The sequence below is a fragment of the Canis aureus genome, chromosome 38 (genome assembly GCF_053574225.1).
Source record: "Canis aureus isolate CA01 chromosome 38, VMU_Caureus_v.1.0, whole genome shotgun sequence".
Taxonomy (NCBI): domain Eukaryota; kingdom Metazoa; phylum Chordata; class Mammalia; order Carnivora; family Canidae; genus Canis; species Canis aureus.
This window is the reverse complement of record NC_135648.1, coordinates 23797174-23819907: the sequence shown is the minus strand read 5'-3', so window position 1 is coordinate 23819907 and position 22734 is coordinate 23797174. Positions and strand designations below refer to the sequence as shown.

Genomic DNA, 22734 nt, shown 5'->3' with positions numbered 1-22734 from the left:
CTATTCTCGGTTAAGGACCTTGGCTGTGCTTAGGGCTGGAAACAGAAGTCAGGGAAATGGGGCAGGGGCAGGAGAAGGGAAGATGGGGACCCGGAATGCATGTTAGTTGGCTGGGCTCAGAGACAGATGGATGGATCCTGGGAAGGCCTCTGCTCCTCATAGGGTGTGAGGGAACTCTGTTCCCCTGTGCGAAGATTCAATGAGGAAGAAAAGTATGATCTCATGAGATGGTGGCTACACTTGTGGTGAGCATAGCATAAACTTATCGAATCATTATGTTGTACACCTGAAATTAATGTAACATTGTGTGTCAACTGTACTCAAAATTTTTAACAAGTATGATTACATGAAATTTAACAGCATCTCCCAAAAAGGTACAACATGCAATCATATCCATACATAAATCTCAAAGAAGTGCATAGGGACGCCTGGGTGGCTCAGTGCTTGAGCATCTGCCTTTGGCTCATGGTGTGATCGTGGGGTTCCAGGATTGAGCCCCACATTGGGCTCCCTGCGAGGAGTCTGCTTCTCCTTCTGCCTATGTATGTCTCTGCCCCTCTCTCTGGGTCTCTCATGAATAAATAAATAAATAATCTTTAAAAAAATAAAAAATAAAATAAGTGCATAAACACACACACCTTCATTATAGCTGCAAACACAGCCATCAACTCTGCAAGGAAAGCTCACACTTCTTTTAGGAATACTGCAACTGAAACACACATGAACTTGTTCATGGAGACCAGACAGTCATACTGACCTTGAAGATCAGAGCAAGTGCCATGTGAACCATTACAATGCCTTGGATCTTGCAAAGCCTAATGACCATTTCAAGCTTTCTGCAAACTTCCAGAGGGTGCTCCTGCTTTGGGTGAATCATTCAGTCCAGGGTCCCTGACCATTCCTCATGACTATCCGTGCTCCCCACCACCTCCCTACAGATGGAGACTGTGGTAGAAACACTCACAAGGCTTTTGTTGGGTGGCCAACTTGGGAAGATTTGAAGAAACGAAGAGATTTACATTATCTTTGAGGGCACGTAGCAATCCAGGGATTCCCTGTAAGAGCCACTGGCTAGGAGATGACCAGGGTCCAATCCTGTCTTCCATGATACCCCTTAGCAACCAGTGGAGCTGTTTTTTCCATCCTGCTCCCAGGCCAGGTTCTAATTTCCAATACCAGAAACTACCTCATTTCCTTTATGAAACACAAGCCTATCCAAATGGCACAGTCCTGCTGGCCTGAGGGCCCTTCATGTACAAATGCTGCTGCCAGAACCTCCTCCAAGGCAGCCTTCTTCCACCCCATCACATGTCCCTCCTCATCCTAGGAGGGAGCTGTCTCACCTAAATCTTCGTCTTAGCTGCTCTGCTGTGCTGCCTTTTGACCTGAGGGACTTGGACACCCTCTCTCAGCCAGCCTGAGGGACAGGCCCTCATCCTTAACCCCAGGGAGCTCCATCCATGGCTAGAGAGGAAGAGCAGAGACTCCCAGTTCAGTGGGTTAAATGCTGTAGTGTAGTATCCAACATGCTGTTGGAGCACAGGATGGATGGGGGGCAGCTCAGGGAAAGGAGGTTCTACATGGGCCAGGGCATGAGGAATAGAGGAAGAATCAGGGCAACATCTGAAGACAAGCACCACAAAGGAAGGTTGGGCACAGATGGGGAAGGGAAGGCTTGCATGCTGGTCAGCTACTCATGATGACTTCACCTAAGGCATTCTTCCCTTCCCCTCCACTTTCCCTTTCTCCCTTCCCTCCCTTCCCCCCACCAGTATTTATCAGGCATCTTATTTGTACCAAGTACCCTGTTAGGTGGTAGAAACCAAATAGGACTAAGATGTGCCCTGTCTTGAAGGAGCTTGAGGATTAGTAGGGAGACAAACATGTAAGATTTGTTCTAGCTTCTAGTCCCATAGGAGGGGAAGTACCTTCAAGGTGACATCCTCTAAACTCCAGACCAGAATCTGACCGGACCCCTCATGACATTGGGCAGCATGCCACCAAGCCTCAGAGCCACCTCAACCACTCTTAACCCCAGGCCCCTCTTATAGGCTAGTGTCTGCCTGTCTTGCTTGAAGAGATACCTTGCATCGTCTCTGCTCTGGAAGCTATAGGGCCTCTCCACTAACTGCCCATGCCCCCTGAACGTGGCCTTCAGCTTATCTCCAGGCCAGGACTCCTCCAGGGAAGTGAGGCAAGGGTGGGGAGGGAGAGGTCCACCCAAAACACCCCTTCTACGGAGCAGGATTAGGAGAGCAGATGGCCTCCTGGGAGTCTCCTCCTTGTGAGCCCTCACAAGACTGCTGTGTGAGGGAAGGGTGGCTTTAGAGGCTTCATTTGATCCTCTCTATACTATAGACTCAAGGAACACAAGGGGTCATCCGGTCCAGTCTCTGGCCTTCAGGTAAGAAAATTCTATAGCTCTCATTGCTCCCTGAATAAACTGTACAATTAAATGCATCAGCCTCCTGCCTAAGGTCTGTGGATTTCTGCCACTCTTTCTCTCCCCATCCCTCCTCCCAGTCTGGCCCTCCCAGCCTGCATGGAGGGATCAGCATGGGGATGCTGACACCAGCTCTAGGAGATGGTTTAGCCATTTGCTGGACTTTCCCTAGAGGTTCCTGAGACAGCGAGACAGTGAGACAGTATCCCTGCACAGTGCAGGGTGTGGCCAGATGCAGCCGTCTTTTGTGTACCAAGGTCATAGATCCTGGCTTTTTTTGACAAGGAGGCACTTGAGTCTCACCTTCCTCTTATTACAGGGGAAGCTCTTTCCTCCTTCTGGCCTCTGAGGAGGCAGAGAACAGTGGCTAATATCCCACTTGATGCCTCAATTGCCTCAACTGAGACTCCCCATGCTCCCCTCGACCTCCCTCTTCCCAAAGAGAGCTCTTCCCCATCTTCCTGGATCCTCTTCTGAACTTTGCATCCTTTGCATTCCGTTTTGGGAACCCTGTTCAATTTTCCACCTTCTATTAAAGGCCAGAACCAGGGCGCCTGGGTGGCTCAGCGTTTGAGCATCTGCCTTTGGCTCAGGTGGTGATTGCAGGGTCCTGGGATCAAGTCCTGCACTGGGCTCCCTGCAGGGAGCCTGCTTCTCCCTCTGCCTATGTCTCTGCCTCTCTCTGTGTGTCTCTCATGAATAAATAAATAAAAATCTAAAAATAAATAAATAAATAAATACCAGAACTCAGGGGGTGGGCTAGGGTTGGGGAGAGGCATTGTTGAGGATGTGGGGAGCAAGGCTCTGATAAAGACTTTTACCAGACTTATACATCAGTTCTTTGGTTTCCAGAACAGTACATCTCTCTGATCCCTGGGTGTGTTGGACTATAGGGCAGATGTCAGGATTCCCCTCCAGAGAAATGCCAGAATGGAAGGACCAAGCCATTGCCACATGATGTAGCCTAATTCCCCCTCTTTTTGAGAAAACCCTTGACAATACCCCTGCTAGAAGTTGGGCATTCCCAGGGACAGAAAATTCTTTACAACTCAGGCCTCTCTGGGGCTCTGATCCAGTAGTGGGCAGTCCTACTGGTTAAAGGAAGCATCTCCCTCATGTTATAATAACAGGGATCCGGGGCAGCCTGGGTGGTTCAGTGGTTTGGTGCCACCTTCAGCCCAGAGCATGATCCTGGAGTCCCAGGATCAAGTCCCACGTTGGGCTCCCTGTGTGGAGCCTGTTTCTCCCTCTGCCTGTGTCTCTGCCTCTCTCTCTCTGTGTCTCTCATCAGTAAATAAATAAAATCTTAAAAAAAAAACACAACAGGATCCCAAGGCACCTTCTCTATAGCGGGTACTGTACAGAAAGACCCCACTGAATGGCACTCTGGCCAGCAAATTCAGCTTTATTACCCCATTTCACAGATGAGGGTACTGCCAACAAGATAGCTTGAATCCCTTGCCCACGGTCTCAAGCCTGGCATTTGAAATTAAAATCCAAGCCTGTGTTCTTTCCACTACATTGATCTAAACTATTAGGATTTGGGGATGGAGAATTCTTTGTTGAGGGGCCTTCCTGAACATTGTAGGTTATATGTAGCAGCATCCCTGACCTCCACCCACTGGATGCCAGTTAACACCTCCTCCTCCAGTCATGACAACTGAAATCATCTCCAGACGTTGCCAAATGTTCTCCTGGGGGAAGGGGCAGCACCTGTGGTTGATCTGTCTGCACTGCTTCACCTATTGTCTCTCTGCTGGGCTCAACTATTTCCCTTCCACCCACTGGCCTGGTTCTCCCTGCTGCAGTCACACAGAGCAACCACTCTGTCTTTATATCACCCATCAGTCCAAATAACGATGACATGCTTCCTTATCTCCAAACCCCCTCTCCAGGGCAGACTCCAAAGCTCCTCCTTTTCCTGATACACTGTGGTTTCTAGGCTTTTTGCCATGCTGGCAGTTCTCTGCTGCTGAGCATCAGCTGTAAGGAGACTTGGTTAGATAAAATGAGGAACTTCCTCCCTCCCTCCCTCCCTCCCTCCCTCCCTCCCTCCCTCCCTCCCTCCCTTCCTTCCTTCCTTCCTTCCTTCCTTCCTTCCTTCCTTCCTTCCTTCCTTCCTTCCTTCTTCTCCTTGACTCCGTTATCAGGAGCAGCCCGCATCAGCCATCTTTTCCTTTGAGAAGCCCAGATGCCTCTTCCTTCAGCCTTCATTGCCCTTTTTTCTACCCTAAATCCTCATTGTATGTTTATTCTGTCTCCCTCCACCTGGGCTTTTATCTCCTCTACTTCTAATTTTTTTTAAGATTTTATTTATTTATTTATTTATTTATTTATTTATTTATTTATTTATTTATGAGAGACAGAGAGAGGCAGAGACATAGGCAGAGGGAGAAGCAGGCTCACCGCCGGGAGGCTGATGCAGGGAGCCCGATGTGGGACTCTATCCCAGAACCCCAGGATCACCACCTGAGCCAAAGGCAGATGCTCAACCACTGAGCCACCCAGGTGTCCCTATCTCTACTTTTTTTTTTTTTTTTAAGATTTTATTTATTTATTTGAGAGAGAGAAAAACAGGAGAATAGGCGTAAGGGAGAAGGAGAAGCAGGCTCCTTGCTAAACAGGGAGCCTGATGTGGAGCTTGATCCCAGGCCCCAAGATCATAATCTGAGCTGAAGGCAGATGCTTAATCAATTGAGCCACCCAGGCACCCCGCCCCACCTCTACTTCTAATTTGCCTCATGCACACAGTAGGCTTGCACCAGAAGCCGTACAGGTGGATGGTGTCTAATAATAGCACATAGGCTTATGGAGGGGATCGTGCTTTGCAAAGATATAAAGTGTTGTGAAATATAAGGGGGTTATATTTTTCTTCTCTGTCCTCCATCGCAGGCCCTGTCCCAGAGTCATCTCCAAGGCAGACTAGCAGACTGGCAGAGAAAATTAATCAAGGGTTTATTTGAGGAATGGAAAACTTGAAAAAGAGGATACCTTCTAGAACTTTTCCCCATAATCCCCACTGTTGCTTCAGCAGGGGTTAATATGTGGTTGCCAGTGTTAGATTTTAACAGGAGCCATGTCCCCTCTCTCCCTGCCCTCCTAGTTATTTGCAAGCCTGCTCCTCAGGGGAAATTCGATTCTCCCTAGAACCTACCACCTGGAAATATGCCTCACTGAACACACGGTGAACAAGGAGTGCATTAACAGAGGAGGGAGACTGATGGTGGGCCATCAGGTCTGAAATCTGGTTAAGTCTTCCAGTTGTACCAAAGGCATGTGTGTCTGGCCCAGAAAACAGCCACACATGCCTGGTGTCTGAATGGGTCCCTCACTCATTGCTCCCCTGGAGTCTGAGTATACCATGAAATCAATGGGCCATTGTCTTACTGGGCTTCTAGGGTTGGCTCTCTTTGCAGGCCTCTGCCGAGCACCAGGGTCACATTCAGGTTCAGCTCTCTCTGTGAGCAGGGCCCAGTAGGTGTCTGAAGAATAGGAAGAGAGCTCCTGAGACACTCGGCTCTGTCCTGACAGGAGAACCTCCTGCCCTCAGGAAGTTAGGGAAGAGAGGTTCCCCCAGAAGGCTCCATAATGCATGCAGCTGAGCCAGAGCATCAGAGTCAGCTGCCTCTGGGGATGACTGGGAGGCTCAGCGGCTGGGCATCTGCCTTTGGCTCAGAGTGTGGTCCCGGGGTCCGGGATCAAGTCCCACATCAGTCTCCCTGCAAGGAGTCTGCTTCTCCCTCTGCCTGTGTCTCTGCCTCTCTTTCTCTGTGTCTCTCATGAATAAATAAATAAAATCTTTTTTAAAAAGGTAGCCACCTCTGCTATGAGGAGATCAGCTCCAAGCTGGGGACGGGGGCTTTGGAAAGGCTCAGAGGAGAGATAGGATATGAGTTGGACAGGGCACAATTCCCCCAACCAATATGGAAGAGATAGTTCTGACTAGTACAGAAACAGTACGTGTGTATCGGGGGCAAGTGCATGGCTAAACTCAAATGCATTTGAACATCTCCCCCACCCCCACACTATGCTAATAAAGTGAGAAAAGAGGGCTACAGGGCTGGACATCTCTTTCCCTCTGGCCCACATTCTTCTCTGATCCAAGGTCAGAGAATGTGGCATAGTGGTTTGGAAATAAATGGGACAGAGAGGTGAGCTATGGCCCAAGCTCTAGGTCCATGTCACTGGCCAACCCACGATATGATTTTGTCTTTCTGGCCCTATACCTCAAAACTCAAAGCCAGCACTTGACTTGGGAGAAGGAACCAGGACAGCTGTGCGGGACCATCCTCAAGCCAAGGCATTGTTTGGCTATCTCCCCAGCTCCATCTCAGCCCCAAGCTGCTCCTGCCTCCAACTTTCAAGGCCAGGGACCACTCCCCAGGAGACAAGAGTGGCAGAAGCAGGATCCATCGATGCCTCTGTGGCCTGCAAAAATGGGTTTAGCATGCACCGTGGGGCCTTCCGTTCATCAGAATACAAAGGAAGCTGACAGACTGGCGCCACAGGCTCCGTTTAATAAAATGAAATTTAACAGGGATAAATGTCAGGCCCTGAACTTGAGTTTAAAAATCCAAGTAAAAAAAAATAAAATAAAATAAATAAATAAAATAAAAATCCAAGTGCGTGAGCACAGAACGGTAGCGGCAGGGCTTAGGAGTGGCACGTATAGGAAAGCTTTTAAGTTTTAGGGGATGATGAGCTTGTTGTGACTTAAGTTGCCAGTAAAAACAAGAATTTGCCCCTTGGATATAGGATGGCAGTGTTTACAGTGCACTCAGCACAATCTCTTGCCAGCCTTGAAATACCCAATGGTGTGGGCACTACTCTATTATGCCCATTTTGCAGAAGAGGAAGTGGAAGCACAGAAATTTCAGTAGCTTACCCAAGAACGCATAGCTAGTAAGTAGTAGAGCCAGGAGTCCTCTGGATCCAGACCCTGAGTGCTCTGGGTTGGAAGCATGGAATTTAGCTCGGGGAGGCAGTCATTTTCTGCTCTGTGCTGAAAAGAAACCTTTTTCCAGAGTCTTCTATTTTGTTCTAGGACCAACACTCCAAGTCTTCCTTAGAGGTAGGTAAGACGGAGCATGTTCAGAAGAGGGAACTTAGGAATGTTGCAGAAAGGGATGTTTGGGGATGTTACCTTCCTCCTCTTCATCTACCTAGTGCTCTAGCCGCAGTGTGGGGAGTCACCTGCAATACCACCCTCAAAGCCATTCTCCCACATCCTCCCAGCAACAGCCCTGAGTCACAGCAAGCTTAGCAGGCTCCTAAAGCCCTGAAGGCTTTCCACACATGCCACTTCTCAGATCCGCCTTCTCCCTCCAAAACCCATCTTGCCTTGGCCCCTTCTCCCATTCACAGCCACTTTTCAGCCAAAGACACCAGCATCTCTTACCTCCATTGATCACTGCAGACCCTCTGCTAACTGATCCTGTCTTCATTCCTGCACCACCAAGTCACTCTCCACAGGACAGCCAGAGTGGGCTCTGACAATCGAAACAGGCCCCTGCCGTCCTGCCAGTTAAAGCCCCTCCACACCTCATGCCATACGTGGAGCACGGCCTCAACCCTAACTGGTCCCAAAATTCTCCAGGGCCCTTGTGCATGCTATTCCCTCTGCCTAGAATGCTCTTCCCCACCGTCCAACTCTTGTGGCTGCTCCTTTCTTCCTTCAGGGCAGGGGTCAATGCCAGGTCCTGGTAGAGGGACTCATGCTTGCCAGCTCCTGCGTGGGTTTGCCCTGCTGTTCCCTGGCCCAACACTCTTGTCCCCAGCTACCTGCATAGTCCACAGCATGGTCTGAGATGATTTATCCATTTGTGCATTTACTGTAAAGTCCATGAACATGAGGCCATTTTGTTTTATTCACACAGCAAACTCTAGGCCAAACACAGAGACACATGGTGAGTGTGCAATAAATATTTGTTGAGCAGACGAAGGGCTCAGAGAAGAAGCATTCCAGGTCTGGAGGGCTTCATACCTGAGAGAGGACTGTCATTTGTATGATCCCGTATTTCAGAATTGCGACCCACTTGTTTAGCAAATACTGATATGGCACTTACTTCCCACCACAAGCCCCTCCTAGCACGTTTTACATGATAATCAATCCCCCTGTGAGGTGGTGCTAGCATTACCTCTATTTCACACACAAGGAAACTCAGGCCCAGAGAAGCCAAATAACTTGCCAAAGGCTCCACAGTCATAAGGGGCAGAGGCAGATTTTTGAACCTGGAGCCCATGCTCCCAAGCACCTCAATATGAGGTCAGTGTGTAGAAGCTTCTGGAAATGCCCTATATATCCACAGAAGGCATGCTTTCCAGGGAGGTGGTCCCAGGTGCAAAGGGCAAATGCCAGAGGCCTCCTGAGTCCACATGCTTGGAAGAAGTCAAGCCTGGACACAGCTGACCTCTGTGACCTCTGACACCAGTCTCTCTGATCTAATACTCCCCCTCCCCCAACCACCACCCAGGGCTATCAGGGGGAGAGTGCAGGCTCACAGAAATGAAGTCGCTTTGGCAAAGGTGGAACGCATTCCCAGAATCCAAGGTCGTGCTGTTCCCCACAATGGTCAGTACTGGAATTAGCAGTGAGGCCTTCTAGTCAGTCTGCAAATCAAGGGGTACAGCCAGCAGGAGCATGGCTCCTGCTAAATCACCCCATCTCTTCCCTGCTGGCCCTTCCGCCTGCCCTCCCAACCTCCAGGAAGGGGAGCGGAGAGGGGGAGGATAAAGGGAGCAGGGAGGCATCCAGCACAAGAGAAGACGGGCTGCTCTAAAAGAACAACCAAAAATTCCCCCCTGATTTATGAGGTTTTGTCTGTGTCAGAGTTTTGGGATTAAACCAAAACGCCTTGGCCCATCCTGTGGTGGCTCGGCATAGGGTTTGTTTTCCAGGCAGATTGCCTTGGCCTGCCCTGGAATTTTCTGGCAAAGTGGCCAGTGCAGCCCAGGGAGAAGGCCTGGGCAAGGCAAGGTAGTAGCACCCGTCTTGTGCAATGCACAGAGGCCCTAGGCGTCGAGACGGTGGCCTTGATTCCACTTCTCCTGGAGCAGGCAGCTGGGTGAGGGGGCTGGGGTGACTCCATCTGCAGACTCACCTGAGTCGTTCTGTGTCCCTCTGCCCACACCGCCTGCCACAGGAGCTGTGTGTGAGGACAGAGATAAGCTCTGCCAGAAGCAGGCACCGAGGGTGGCCGAGATGCCTGGGTCCGGGTGCGATGTTGCAGATGGGGGCTGTGCATGGGACACGTCATGTGGGGCCATCTAAAAACAAAGGACAGGGCTAGGGAGGCCAGAGAAGGTGATGGGGGTAGCTCCTGTAGCCCTGGGGGAACAGGAGGGGAAAAGGAGGATAAATTAGGACACGGAAAGAAGAATACACACACAGAATAGGAAAAGGAAGGAGGAAGGAAAAAGGAGCTTTTTGCTTCCTTCTGGAGTGCAAACTAAGGAAGATGGCTTCATCCCTAAACTGCAGCAAGAAGTGTCGGGTTAGATCCCAGGCACAGGGGAGTCCCACCTGCCTGCATCTGCTGCCATGAGTTCCACGGTGAGATGCCTTCCTCAGGAGCTCGGGGGTGGACGGGCTGTTTTAGAGAGTGGCACACAAGATCCCCAGAAGCCCGTCTAAGTATTCCATGATTTTCTTGGACCAGGGAAAGGGCAGAGAAGCAAGAACAATTCCCAATAACTGGGAGAAAGAAGACAGAGTCGATGTTGACTGAGGGCCACTGGATCTGCCAACATCATCTCACTGAGAATTCACATGCTGGCCTCTGGACAGGTGCCTGATCTCTCTTCTGCAGGAGAGTAGTTAGAGAGCCGTACAAGGCCAAACAGCAGCTCACCAATGCCCATGATCCTTCTACCAGGCTACATTTGGAAAAGGCAGCAGGAGGAGGCTTAGTGGTAGTTGAAGAAGGCAGCCCGCTATAGTGAAGAGACCACTGCTCCTCAAGGACCAAGGTCTCACATGCGGATCTGATGTGCAAAAGGTGCAAGATGCCTTGTGACCTTGGACAAATAATTTCCATACTCTAATCTCAGTTTCCAGTCATATAAGGTGAGGGCTTGGCCTAGGTGCTCTCTAAAACCTTTTCCAAAGCTAAGCTTATTCTGTTGGGAACCTGCGTCCCATTGAATGCCATAGCTTTCCTTTTTTTTCTTTTTAAGATTTATTTATTTATTTTGGAGGGAGGAGGGACAGAGGGAGAGGGAGAGGGAGAACCTCAAGCAGACTCCCCACTGAGTGCAGAGCCTGACACAGGACTTGTTCCCACGCCCCATGAGATCATGACCTGAGCTGAAACAAGAGTCAGACACTTAACTGACTGAACCACCCAGGTGCCCCAGGAATAGCTTTCTTATTCCCACTTGTGGTAGTATGTTCTATTCTGTGCATACACTCTAGGTATGGGTACCCTGCCTGTAGCCCATTCAAAATTGAGAACCGAGCTTGGAAATTTTGATGATAGCTTCTTTCAGAGGGTGCGATCAGTTAATTAACCAAATAAATAGCCAATTATTTATTAAGCCTACTGTGTGTCTGGAGTGACACTTAAAGGGAGAGAGAGCCTTGACCTCCAGCTCCGAGGAGCTTACAGGCTAATGAGAAATCCACCGCCACAAAGGCTGTTTGCCAGGAGTGATCAGAAATCGTTATTGCTTTATAGGAAAGCTTTGAAAGCCAAGGCTACTTCAGCCCAGCCTCTGCCATTTAGAGATGAGAAGGGAAGATCCACGTGAGTCAAGGTTGGGAGTATCTGGGACACACAGTGCCTGTTAGGACGGCGGCACATGGGGTCCCTGGCTACCAGCTCCTCAGACAGGGAAGTCTGTGTTGCTGAAGTCCTAGTCAGTTGTCTCTGACCTTAGCTGGCGGTCTCCAGGGGGATTTGGCAACTTGATCATGGGCGGGGGTCTGTGTTAAGTGTGAGCATGGGGCAAGCGCATGGCCACACTAGGAGGGCTGGCTGATCTGACTTGGGAAGGGAGGCCTCTGGCGGGGAGGAGGAGGAGCAGGGTGAGAGTCTTCCTGCCAGGGGGCATGAGAAAGATTCAGGCCTGGAGGAGAGAGAGCAAGAGGCTTGCTCCATGGACTGCAGCTGGAAGGGAGAGACAGAGACACCAGCCAGAGACAGAGGTCAGAGACAGTACCAAAGTGGCTAGCAAAGCCAGCAGAGGGGCTTGGGAGGGACACTGCACTTTATCCTGAGGGTAACGGAGCAGCTGTTCCTCCTGCCCTTGTCCAGAACCACCCTTCTGTGGACTGTCCCTGTTCCTGCCTTTCTTTACAAGGCTACCTAGGATAAATTCCCTTCTGCTTGGCCTGGTCCGATCCTGCCCACCCTCACTGGCACTATTTAGATTCCCTGTCCTCTAGGAAGCCTTCTTAGACCACCTCATTTCATTGGTTCATTTCATTCATTCATTTATTCCACGATGCAATGTGCACTAAGCTCCTCCAGTGGGCCCGGCTCTGTGCTAGGCTCTGGCCAAGAACAAGCTGCTCTGGTTCCCAGTGTTGTGCAGCCTGTGGAGTACAGCGGTTGGAAGCCTCCATGACAGCTCCTGTGTCCATCTTTCTGAGGTGCCCAGCCCACGAGGCTTTTAAGGGCCCTTCCGTAAGGGCCCTCCCTCTAGACTGACAGTTCTTGCAGGCAGAGATCAGGCTTCTTCATGTCTTTATTCTGGGGCTGGTTGGCTCAGGGATAGGCACTTGGGAGTGCTCAGTCCCTATTTTAGAGGTGTCTGGCTTTCCATTAAACAAGGTGGAAAGTTCTAGCTGACACCCACCCCTTTCCCTAGTCTCCCCAGCTCCAGCACAGCTCCTCTGCAAGGAAGAAAGATGGAAGCTCCAGTCCAACCTTTGGCCCCAGGATGCAGAAAGAAAGCAGAGAAAGGAGGGACTAAGGGCAGGAAGTGACTGGGCGGGATGCCAGCCCGAGATGCCTCAGGCCAAGCGGGGGTTCTTGGTCCTCTGCGTTTTGGAATGTGACAAGGGTTTGCCAGGGCATCTTGCAGCGGCTCCTCCCCAAGCCACTCGCTGCTCACCCTGGACAGAGCCACACTGGCAGCCCCTGGGCCCTCCTGATGGTGCACTGGTGCCCCATGGTGGACAGAAAGCAGGCCCTGATCTCACTCTCTCCTGAGGTTCTGTGTCCCACTGACGGAGAAGGCTCGGAAACCTGTGTGCCACTGCCCACTGCGTGCTGCTGTTCCTGCCCTGGCATAGGGGTCAGCCTAGGGCATGGCCCCTGAAGTCTCTCCACCATGACCACCAACCTTTTACCTGGATTGTCAGAATTTCACCGGACCCCAGACCTGGTGTTGTCCTTCAAACCAGGCACAGATCTGCTCTCTGCTGGTGGGCGTATTCCAGCTCATCTTAGACACAGAAACCTACTGAATCTAAAAGCCCACATGGGGGCTGGGGCGCCCTGTGTAATCCTCCCGTCTTTGGGGCGGGGGCGATGGGAGTGAAAACAAGGCTTCTGCCTGCAGCTGACTGTCTCTCTAGGCAGCACAGGAGGGCAGAGTCAGAAGGGATGGCAACTCAGAGGCCATTGAGCCTGGGGATGTAAGGGTGCAGTGGAAAGCTGGATGAGGATGGAGTTGACCTGGGTCTGAGACACAGCCCTGGAATGCTCTGGAATGTGGGAGCATCTTGTTTTGTTTTGTTTTTTAAATTTTAATTTTATCCCCCCCCCCATAGTAAACTGTGCTAAGTTGCTAGAAGAAGATGAGAGGTAACCCTCTGAAGGCACCAAGGGAACAGTCCTATCCTGAGGGCTCATCTTGGGGTGCTCTGTTGGCCTGTCATGTCCCAGGCCCGAGCTTCCTGGAGGGTCATTGGCAGAGTTCTACCACGGGAGCAAAGCAGAGCTAGAGAAACACTACAGGAAAAGGGGCCAGGGAGCAGTAACCGAGCCTGGAAGATGTCAAGAGGACTCGGAGCCAGAGATAAGGAGGAGAGAGCGGGAGGGCAGCTTGCAGATGTCAGAGTGTAAGGAACAGTCAGATGGCTGCCAGATGTGGACAAGGGCTGTGTTTACTCACCAGAAGGAAGGGAGACCCCTGAGCTGGGGTGGTGCCAGGGGCTTGGATACCCTTATTTCCTTTGCCCCCCCTTGCTGCAAAGCCCCGACTTCTTTCACAGGAGCCTGAAACTTACACAAGTCATCAGTCATCTGCTTATGGTCCCATGGGTAACGTGGTAGAGTGTGGATTCGAATCCAGCTCTGTTGGATCCCAAGTGGGTTCCTAACAGCCGAGTGCTCACCTGAGAGAGGAGGCATGGCTGGATCAGAGAGAACAAGAGGACTTAAGAAACTTAGCACTGAAACCAGAATCTCTGGCTTTGCCCCTTCCCTCCCTGCCCCCTCCTCCTCCCTTCCCCCCTCCCCCTCTTCCCTCCTGTCCTCCTCCCTCCTTCCTTCTCTCTCTCTAACCCTCCAACACTGTTTACTGAGCAATTACAACCTGTCAGGCATCATGCTAGTTCTGAGGAACAAACAAATAGGAACGGGCCCTTGACCCTGGAAAATTCACAATACCTTGGGAAATTCCAGAAACCTGAGGCAGGTCTTTATGGACACCTCCTCACCCTCCAGAGGGCTTTTTCCTCCCTGTCTTTACTTCTGAGTTCCTCATGGGGGCCCAGCAAAGTTTCACCTCTCCCTCCTGCCCCAGGTCCCTCCCTCCCTCCTTTGGGAGAGGTTGGGCAGCTCTGGCCAAACCACTCCCTCCCAGGGGTGGGGGTGGCTCCTGCCAGAGTGGGCAGTGACGCCACAAACAGGCTGTAAAAGCCCTGAGTCTGAGTTCTGCTCACACATCTGGACACAGCTGGACCCAGGGCAGCCCAAATTCTCCAGGTCATAAGTCACACTGGAACAAACATTTCCTTGGCTTCCAGCCTCTTCCCCTCACAGCCACTGACCCAACTGCCTCCTACCCATAGAACTAACCACACCCCATTCCTCTCCGCTCTGAAATCACAGTGCAACACTTAGCCATCACCCACATGGCCCATTCTCGTGGCAGTTGCCATCAAATCAACTCAGTCTGGCAACCAATACATGTTTCAAAATAACTCAAGCTGTTTGTGCAAATTCTCAAATACTATGAAGAGGATGCAGTGGATCAGTACTATCCCTCTTAAAATCCTGTTTTACCTCTCTCTTTTATTTCTCTACATACCAAATCAGATCCCCTACCTCTTCTCTTCCAAATTCCTACTTCCCAAGCTCCTCTTCCAGCTATAGCCACACACACCCTTTCTCATCCCTCTTCTCTCTCCTCTCCTCCTGATTCTGCAGCACAAAAGCCCATAGTACACAGTCTGGCAAAGCCAGAGACTCTGGAGAGAGGGTTGGGAAGTAGGTGACTGGGTAAAGCCCATCTTTCCTAGGCAGGAGAGAAGGCAAGGTCTGGAAACATTCATGCGGTGATCATTTATTCCCCTGCACAGGAGCTGACACCACAGATAGCCCTTCCAAATCATGCCAGGTCCCACCAGGGCAGAACAATTTCCGGACAAAGTGGTCATACCAAACTATTTCCATCAGTCCTGATATAGATATTCTGTTCCCAACCCAAGCTACAATGAGCTATCATTAGTCAATTGTCCCAATTTGGAGCTGGGAAAATATGGTCACCAGATCACTGACCCATCCTCCCTCTTAGCAAACATCATATACCCTGATTATATTAAATACTTCCACTATTGCTATGGATTGAATGTTTGTGTTACCCTAAAAGTCATATGTTGAAATCCTCACCAACATGATGCTATTTGGATGTGGGGCCTCTGACAGGTAAACCAACACTTTATACTGTCCTCATGAACAGATTTATGAAAGAAACCCCAGGGACCAGACTTGCCCCTCCTGCCATGTGAGGACATAGAGAGAAGAGGGCTGTCTATGAGTCAGGAAGTGGGTTCCTGACACCAAAACTTCTGGTAACTTGATGTTGGACTTCCCAGCCTCCAGAACTGTGAGAAATACATTTCTGTTCTTCATGAGCCACCTCATCTATGGTATTCTGTTATCGAAGCCCAAACAGAATAACACATATATTCCTATTGATTCCATTAATGTCTACTTGGTTACCTAGGGATTATAGGTTCCTCAAGGTCCCAGACTATATTTACTTTCATTTTGTGTTAAGCCTCAAGAACAGGTGCATGCTAGTTAGCTAATGCTGCATAACAAAACATCTCAAATATTAGTGACAGTCATCATTTATTATTTCTCATTGTTTCTGTGGATCAGGAATCTGGGTGTGGCTTGGCTGGGAAGTTCTGGCTCAGTTCTCAAGCAGTTTGATCAAAAGGTTTGACTGGGACTGAAGGATCCACTTCCAAAGGTGACCTATTTACGCGGCTGCCAAGTAGGTGCTGACTGTTGGTGGAAGATCTTAGTTGTTTCCCAACGAACCCTCCATGTGGCTTGGGCTTCCCTACAACATGGTTGTTGGGCTCCAAAGGAAAACCATCTTGAAACAGAGAGACAGAGATAGGCAGAAGCTGAATCCTGTTTTATAACCTAACCTTTGGAAGTCACATCATACCACTTCTGCTGTGTTCTATTGGTCAGAGCAATCCCAGGCTCCCACTGAGGCAAGGGTATCATTAAACCCTACATCTCATTGGAAGGAGTTCAGCCACAGTGTAAGAAGAGCTCAAGGGATGGGATAAATAAACAGGCCTGGCAACCTTTGAAGAAGACAGAGTTGCAACATTGCCAGCCCTTGCAAGCCCATAGCAAATGCTCAGTGGTGAGTTCAGCACCCATTGGCACCTGAAACTGAAATACTGACATCACAGGGGGCCTGATATAAAGAGGAAAATACATTCGGAGTCCTAATTCTTCACCCTTCTAGCTATCTACCTCTTTGCCATGAAGTCTTAGCATGTCTTCCCTACCCTGACTCTGGCCCCAACAATATGACTTGCCCTGAATGATAGGCTGTTAGCAGATGGGGGTCAGCCTTTAAATGCACTCACATGTTTCTCCTGGGGTTCCTACACTTTGACCTTTGGCAGGAAAATAAGCTGGGTTGGCCCACTGGGGGATATGAGACATGCAGAAAAGAGCCGATTTGCCTCAGTTTCCCCAGCTGATGAGCACCAACATAGAAACATGTGAGCAGGGAAGATGAGAAGAACCACCCATCACCCACAGGCTTGTGAGCTAAATGAACATATCTAGCTTTAAGGCCTCAGGTTTGGGGGTTGATCAGTTATGCTGCATTTTTGAAGCAATACATGACTCATATAGCACTATCCTCTTATTGTCATGGAAAACACCTCATGAGCTAGGAGCCTCTGTTCTAGGTCAAAGTTGGTATCTATAGTAGATGGAATAAAAGCCCCTCAATATCCACATCCTAATTCCGAGAACCTGTGAATATGTTACCTTACATGGTAGAAGGGCCTGTACAGATAGGATTAAGGGTCTTGAGATGGACCAACAAGCACCAGATCAAACAGGCTATGAAGAAGCTCTGTGACATCGACACGACCAAGGTCAGCACCCTGATCAGGCCTGATGGAGAGAAGAAAGCATATGTTCGACTGGCTCTTGACTATGACACTTTGGATGTTGCCAACAAAATTGGGATCATCTCGGGGCACCTGGTTGTTGTTGGTTAAGCATCTGACTCTTGATTTCAGCCCAGATCATGTTCTTAGGGTTGTCAGATCAAGCCCCACCTAGGGCTCCGTGCTAGGGATGGAGCCTGCTTAAGATTCTTTCTCTCGGAATCCCTGGGTGGCTCAGCGGTTTAGCGCCTGCCTTTGGCCCAGGGCGCGATCCTGGAGTCCCGGGATGGATTCCTGCATCGGGCTCCCAGCATGGAGCCTGCTTCTCCCTCCTCCTGTGTCTCTGCCTCTCTCTCTCTCTCTCTCTCTCTCTCTAGGTCTATCATAAATAAATAAATCTTTAAAAAAAAAAGATTCTTTCTGTCCCTCTGCCCTTCCCCTTCCTCTCTCCCTCTCTAAATAAGAGAGAGAGAGAGAGAGAGATCATCTAAACTGAATTCAGCTGACTAAATCTAAATATAAATTTTTTCGCAATAGAAAGAAAAAGATCTTGAGATGGAGTAACTATTCAGCATTATCCATATGGGCGCTGTCTAATCACAAGGGTCAAAGTCAGAGGGGAGGTGTGGTGGTAGAATAGAGGTTGGAGGATGAAGGGCCGGGCCAAGGAGTGCAGGCAGCCTCTAGAAGTTGCCAAAGGCAAGAAAACTAATTCTCTCCTTCAGAGGCTTCAAAAGAAACATGGTCTACTGAAACTTTGATTTTTACTGATAAGACCCATTGCAGACTTCCGACTTCTCAAACTATGAGAAGAAATGTGTTGTCATAAGCCACTAAGTTAATGATAATTTATACAGCAGCAATACAAAATGAATATACTACCTAATTGATACTATAATGGCATGATCTAGAAGCAGTCAGGTACCACTATGGGCCTCACTTATGCTTTCTGGCAGATGGGGATGTGTGGTAGATTAAAGATGCCTAATCCTCCTTTAAGATCTGGGTTGGCCTTAGTAGCTTGCTTGACCAATAGAATACAGCAGAAGCAATGTTCTGGAATTTTCGAAGCTTGTAATAAGAAAGCTTGCAGCTTCCTGCCAGGTCTCTCAACACTCTTTGGAAGCCCAGCATCCAGCCCCCGTCTTAAGCCAGGCGTGTCTCCTAGGCAGCTGGTTACCCTTGCTCAATCTTTCACCCCAAATTTCTACCCCTCAAAGAGCTACTGACCACCTCCCACATACACCCCCACCCCAGTCCCTCAGAGTCTTCAGGAAGGTCCCAGCAACAAAACTTTGGACAGGTACCCACAGATGGTCTGGACAGAGAATCCAGCTTCCCACCCAGTAATAGCTTGGCCCTCCTCCTCTCTGTATCATGCCTTCCATTGGCTTCTGGAGGCAGGGCAGGCTTGGCAGCTTCCTTTGGAGCTGTCATCCTCTGTCCCACCCTGCCATTTCCCTGGAAGTCAATGAGTTAGGCTTGAAGTTTGGTGGGGTTGGATGGGGTGGGGAATGTGGTTCAACAGAAGGCCTGGAGTTGAGCTAGGACAGGGAGAAGGAGCACGCTCTGCCTTTACACATTTCCCGCTTTTCAAAAGTTCCCTGTGAGCTACTTTGGTGAAAGACCTAAATTAGTACCTGTTTTTGCTGAGTGAAATTATGCGAGGATTCTTCGCTTTTATGAATAAAGGTAACAAGCAGAAATAAGGTGCAGTGTTGGTTTTGCCAGGAGCCTTCCCAGAGGCAGCATGCCCCTGCCTAACTCCTCCCCCCGAACTATACTCAGCACCTCAGCCTCCAGCTGCCAGGCTCTGAACTGTGTCTACAAGCATCTGTGCTTTATTTCCATTTGTATCGTGCATCTGTTAGCAAGATGAGTCCTGAGGTATCAGAAAAGCCTAAGAGAGGTTATTTTGGGGTCTGGAAACACTCAAATTTTTTTCCATGTAAATTAATGGTAAGCGTTTCTTTGCTTTATGCCATTTCTGCTTACAAAAACATTTTTCTAGCAAGGGTCTACTTCCCAATAGTGGAGGAAACCTGTATTCGGAGGAAGTTGTTGGTGCATTCCAAACCTTCCAACAGATTTATTCTCACTTCTGTTAGGTACAAACTTTTTGTAGCTGTGGCCTCCATGTCTGTATTTGCCAAACAAAGGAACAGAGACACTATTTTCTTTTTTTCTAAAGATTTTCTCATCTAAGAGAGAGATAGAGAAATCCCAAGCAGGGGGCAGAACCAAGGGAGAGGAAGAAGCAGACTCCTCACTGAGCAGGGAACCTGATGTGGGACTCCATCCCAGGACCCTGGGATCGTGACCTGAGCTGAAGGCAGGCACTTAACCCACTGAGCACCCAGGTGCCCCAGGGTCACTGTTTTCAGCAATGGAATTTTCAACCTTGCCCCAAAGATGCCATCTATAGTTGCTTTTTTTGTTTGTTTGTTTGTTTTTAAGATTTTATTTATTTATCCATGAGAGACACAGACAGGCAGAGAGATATAGGATATAGGCAGAGGGAGAAGCAGGCTCCCTGCGGGGAGCCCCATGCAGGACTCCATCCCAGGACCCTGGGATCACGTCCTGAGCCAAAGGCAGATGCTCAACTGCTGAACCATTCAAGTCCCCTCCATCTATAGTTTTAAAATAGATTTTCTACCTCCTGTCTTTTCATGCACTAGTCTACTTATCTCCCAGCTTTCTATATGTCATGCATCCCTCCACATCCTTTGTAGGAAATGGTAGCATCTAGGAGTTAAGATCCTGGGCTCTGGAGTCAGAGGGACCTGAGTTCAAACCCCAACCTGTCTCTTAATGGCCATGCAGGCTGAGGTGAGTTACTTAGCCTCTGTAAACCTTGGCTAGCTGGCTTTCTTTCTTTCTTTCTTTCTTTCTTTCTTTCTTTCTTTCTTTTTTCTTTCTTTCTTTCTTTCTTTCTTTCTTTCTTTCTTTCTTTCTCTTTCTTTCTTTCTTTCTTTCTTTCTTTCTTTCTTTCTTTCTTTCTTCTTTCTTTTCTTTCTTCTTTCTTAAGATTTATTTATTTATTTTAGAGAGACAAGGAGATGGGGAGCACATAAGTGGAGTGGGCCAGAGGGAGAGGGAGAAAGAATTTAAAGCAGATGCTGTACCAAGCATGGAACCCTATGTGGGGCTTAATCCCACGACTCTGAGACCTGAGCCGAAAACAAGAGCCAGATGCTCTACGGCCTGAACCACCCAGGTGCCCCTTGGCTTTCTTTACTGAAAATGAAGCTGATAAATGTCTCCTCTTCCCAGGGCTGCTGGAGGAATTAAATAAGACAGACCACATCAAGGCCCTGGCATAAAGTGCTGGAAATATGTTAAGACTCTCATTGCTTGGTTAGCTCTGAATAACTCATTACACAACTGACTTCATCCCTGGGTCTTTATCTAGAAGACAAAATGCTGGGAGATTGAGAGACAGAGGTGACCGGCCTTGACCTAAGGCATTTCTGTTCTCATTCCCACTATGGGCAAGGTCAGAGGGATGGGCTAATGAATTCAGAAATAGTCCTGAATTCGACAAGAGACTCTGGGGCCAGGGGGTGGACTGCTATCCTCTCTGTTCTGTTTCTCTAGTGACGTCCTTCCAGCTTCGGTCTCCAGAGTCTCCAGGGTACAGAAAAATTCTTCAAGGCAAGACTGAGGGAGAAAAGCCCAGTTGGAGGACGGAGGCACTATTTAGAGACTTGGGGAGTAAACTGTTGCTTGTGTGTGTCTGTGGGCATATTTAAAAGTGGAAGATCTTAGGGGCACCCGGATGGCTCAGTTGGTTAAATATCGGACTCTTGGTTTCAGCTCAGGTCATGATCTCAGGGTCGTGAGATCGAGCACTGAGTCAGGCTCTGTGCTGATCATGAAGCTTGCTTAGGATTCTCTCTTGCAAAAAAAAAAAAAAAAGGATTCTCTCTTGCTCCCTCTCTTTTTGCCCCTCCCCCACCCACCTACACCCCACTCCCAACATGTGCTTATGCACACTCACTGTCTGTCTCTAAAATAAAATAAAAATAAAAGTGGAAGCCCTTGTTAAAAAAAAAGCAAAACTGAATGATGGGATTAAGTGACAGAGTCACCCCCTGCTTTCAGGCAATCTGGCCCGACTCCCACCACCTCAATTTCCCTGGGGGAAGGGCTGTCATGAACCCATGCTTTTTGGTCTAGGTGATCTGGAAATACTCTGTGACATCTAACCTAAATCCCTCTCCCCCGGCTGCCCTTCAAAGCCCACTCTCCCTTCTCAGCAAAAATCTTTTCCAAGCCCATGTTTGCAGCCCATCCCAGTGGGAAGCCACTGAAGGCACAAGGTTCCATGGTTCCACCTCACAGATTGGTGTGGGTGGAGGGGGAGTGTAGGACTCGTCAGGACACCCTCCACAGGAACGAGTGAGACAGCTGTTCCAGACATCAAGGCGGCTGAGACATTAAAGACATAAAAGGTCAAAGGAGCCTGTGTCTGGACTCTCCTTTGGGCCACCCCCACCAGCAGGCACCCAAACACACTGTGTTCATGACCCATTACACCACCCGAGGTGGCAACGGCTATGAAATTGCAAAACCTTTTCCATCTCCAGCCCCTGCTCTGGTAACTTCACTGTTCATTGCTAATTCTTCCAATTTTTCCGTATTTGCCTAAGATGAATGAATGACTAGATTCAAGAGGTTTTTTTTTTTTTTTCAGTGAAATGTTTGGAAAGTGGCTGCTAGCACTACAAAGACCCTCTTTCTCTCTCTCTTTCTCTCTCTAAGAGGCATTGGAATAATTTTTCCTTCCTTTAAAAAGTACCTAAATGGCTACATCTGTGGTGAGCATATATAACGTATAAAGTTGAATCACTGTGTTTTACACCTGAAATTAATGTAACATTGTGTGTCAACCATCCTAAAGTTAAAAATATTTTTTTAGTCATCTAAAGATTCGGATTTATAGCACAGTGATCACTTGCCTTACATCTTCCCAGAAAGTCTCAGTTTTTTTAAAGGCAATTTGTTAATTGTATGTGAATATGCAAATATGTATGTAAATATGAAAAATCTGTATGTAAATATGATTTAAATTTTATGAATTTTTCATGAGGTCATGAGTGTGAGAAGTGTGACTCCCTTGTTTCCTTTAATTTCTATTTTGACTTTTCCTTCAGTTGGGCTAGCAGAATCCTTAGGAGCCGAATGCTTTCCCTGAATGGCAGCCAATGGAGTAGGCCATGTCCTTATTTGTAGAAGCCCCATGGGGACCCCACCACCCCAGCCAGTCTCGATTAGTGGATCTTTCAGATTATGGGTAGAAGCCCTTTTTCCCTGCTCTGTGATCCGTTCAGATTGATGACTCTTTCTGTTACTTCTCTGCCACTCGGTGATGACTCTGAAGCCCAACCCCATGTGGAACATAATAAAAATTTCATAAGACCTTCCCCTGCCTAGATATCCCATGTAGCCTGTCTTCCCTGAGCTCTTTGCTGCCTGGAGCTATCCCAGTCTATAAGGTTCAGACCCTTGTTTATAGATCCCTTTTATCTCCCTGGTGTTGCCCCATCTCTGGGGCTTCATCCTGACTAAAGAAACAGGTGTCAGGCCATTTTCTCCAAAACTCATCCATGCCTATGCTCTGTCCCCCTCCCCCAACACCGTACTGCTGAATTTTAGCAAGTGTCACACTAGACAAGGGGAGGGGAATAGTTATCTCCCAAATTTTTAAAATTTTATTTATTTATTCATAAGAGACACA

At 48.8% G+C, this 22734-nt stretch overlaps 1 long non-coding RNA gene across 1 annotated transcript in view; it reads right to left on the bottom strand.

Annotated features, from left to right (window-relative positions):
* Positions 1-14154, bottom strand: part of LOC144307157 (uncharacterized) — a 32240-nt gene extending 18086 nt beyond the window's left edge. Inside the window, exons 1-2 of the long non-coding RNA XR_013374083.1 lie at positions 14002-14154; positions 13620-13745 (exon numbers count right to left, since the gene is read on the bottom strand). This is a non-coding gene — a long non-coding RNA (uncharacterized LOC144307157). The remainder of the gene's footprint in view (positions 1-13619; positions 13746-14001) is intronic.
* Positions 14155-22734: the final 8580 nt, after the last annotated feature.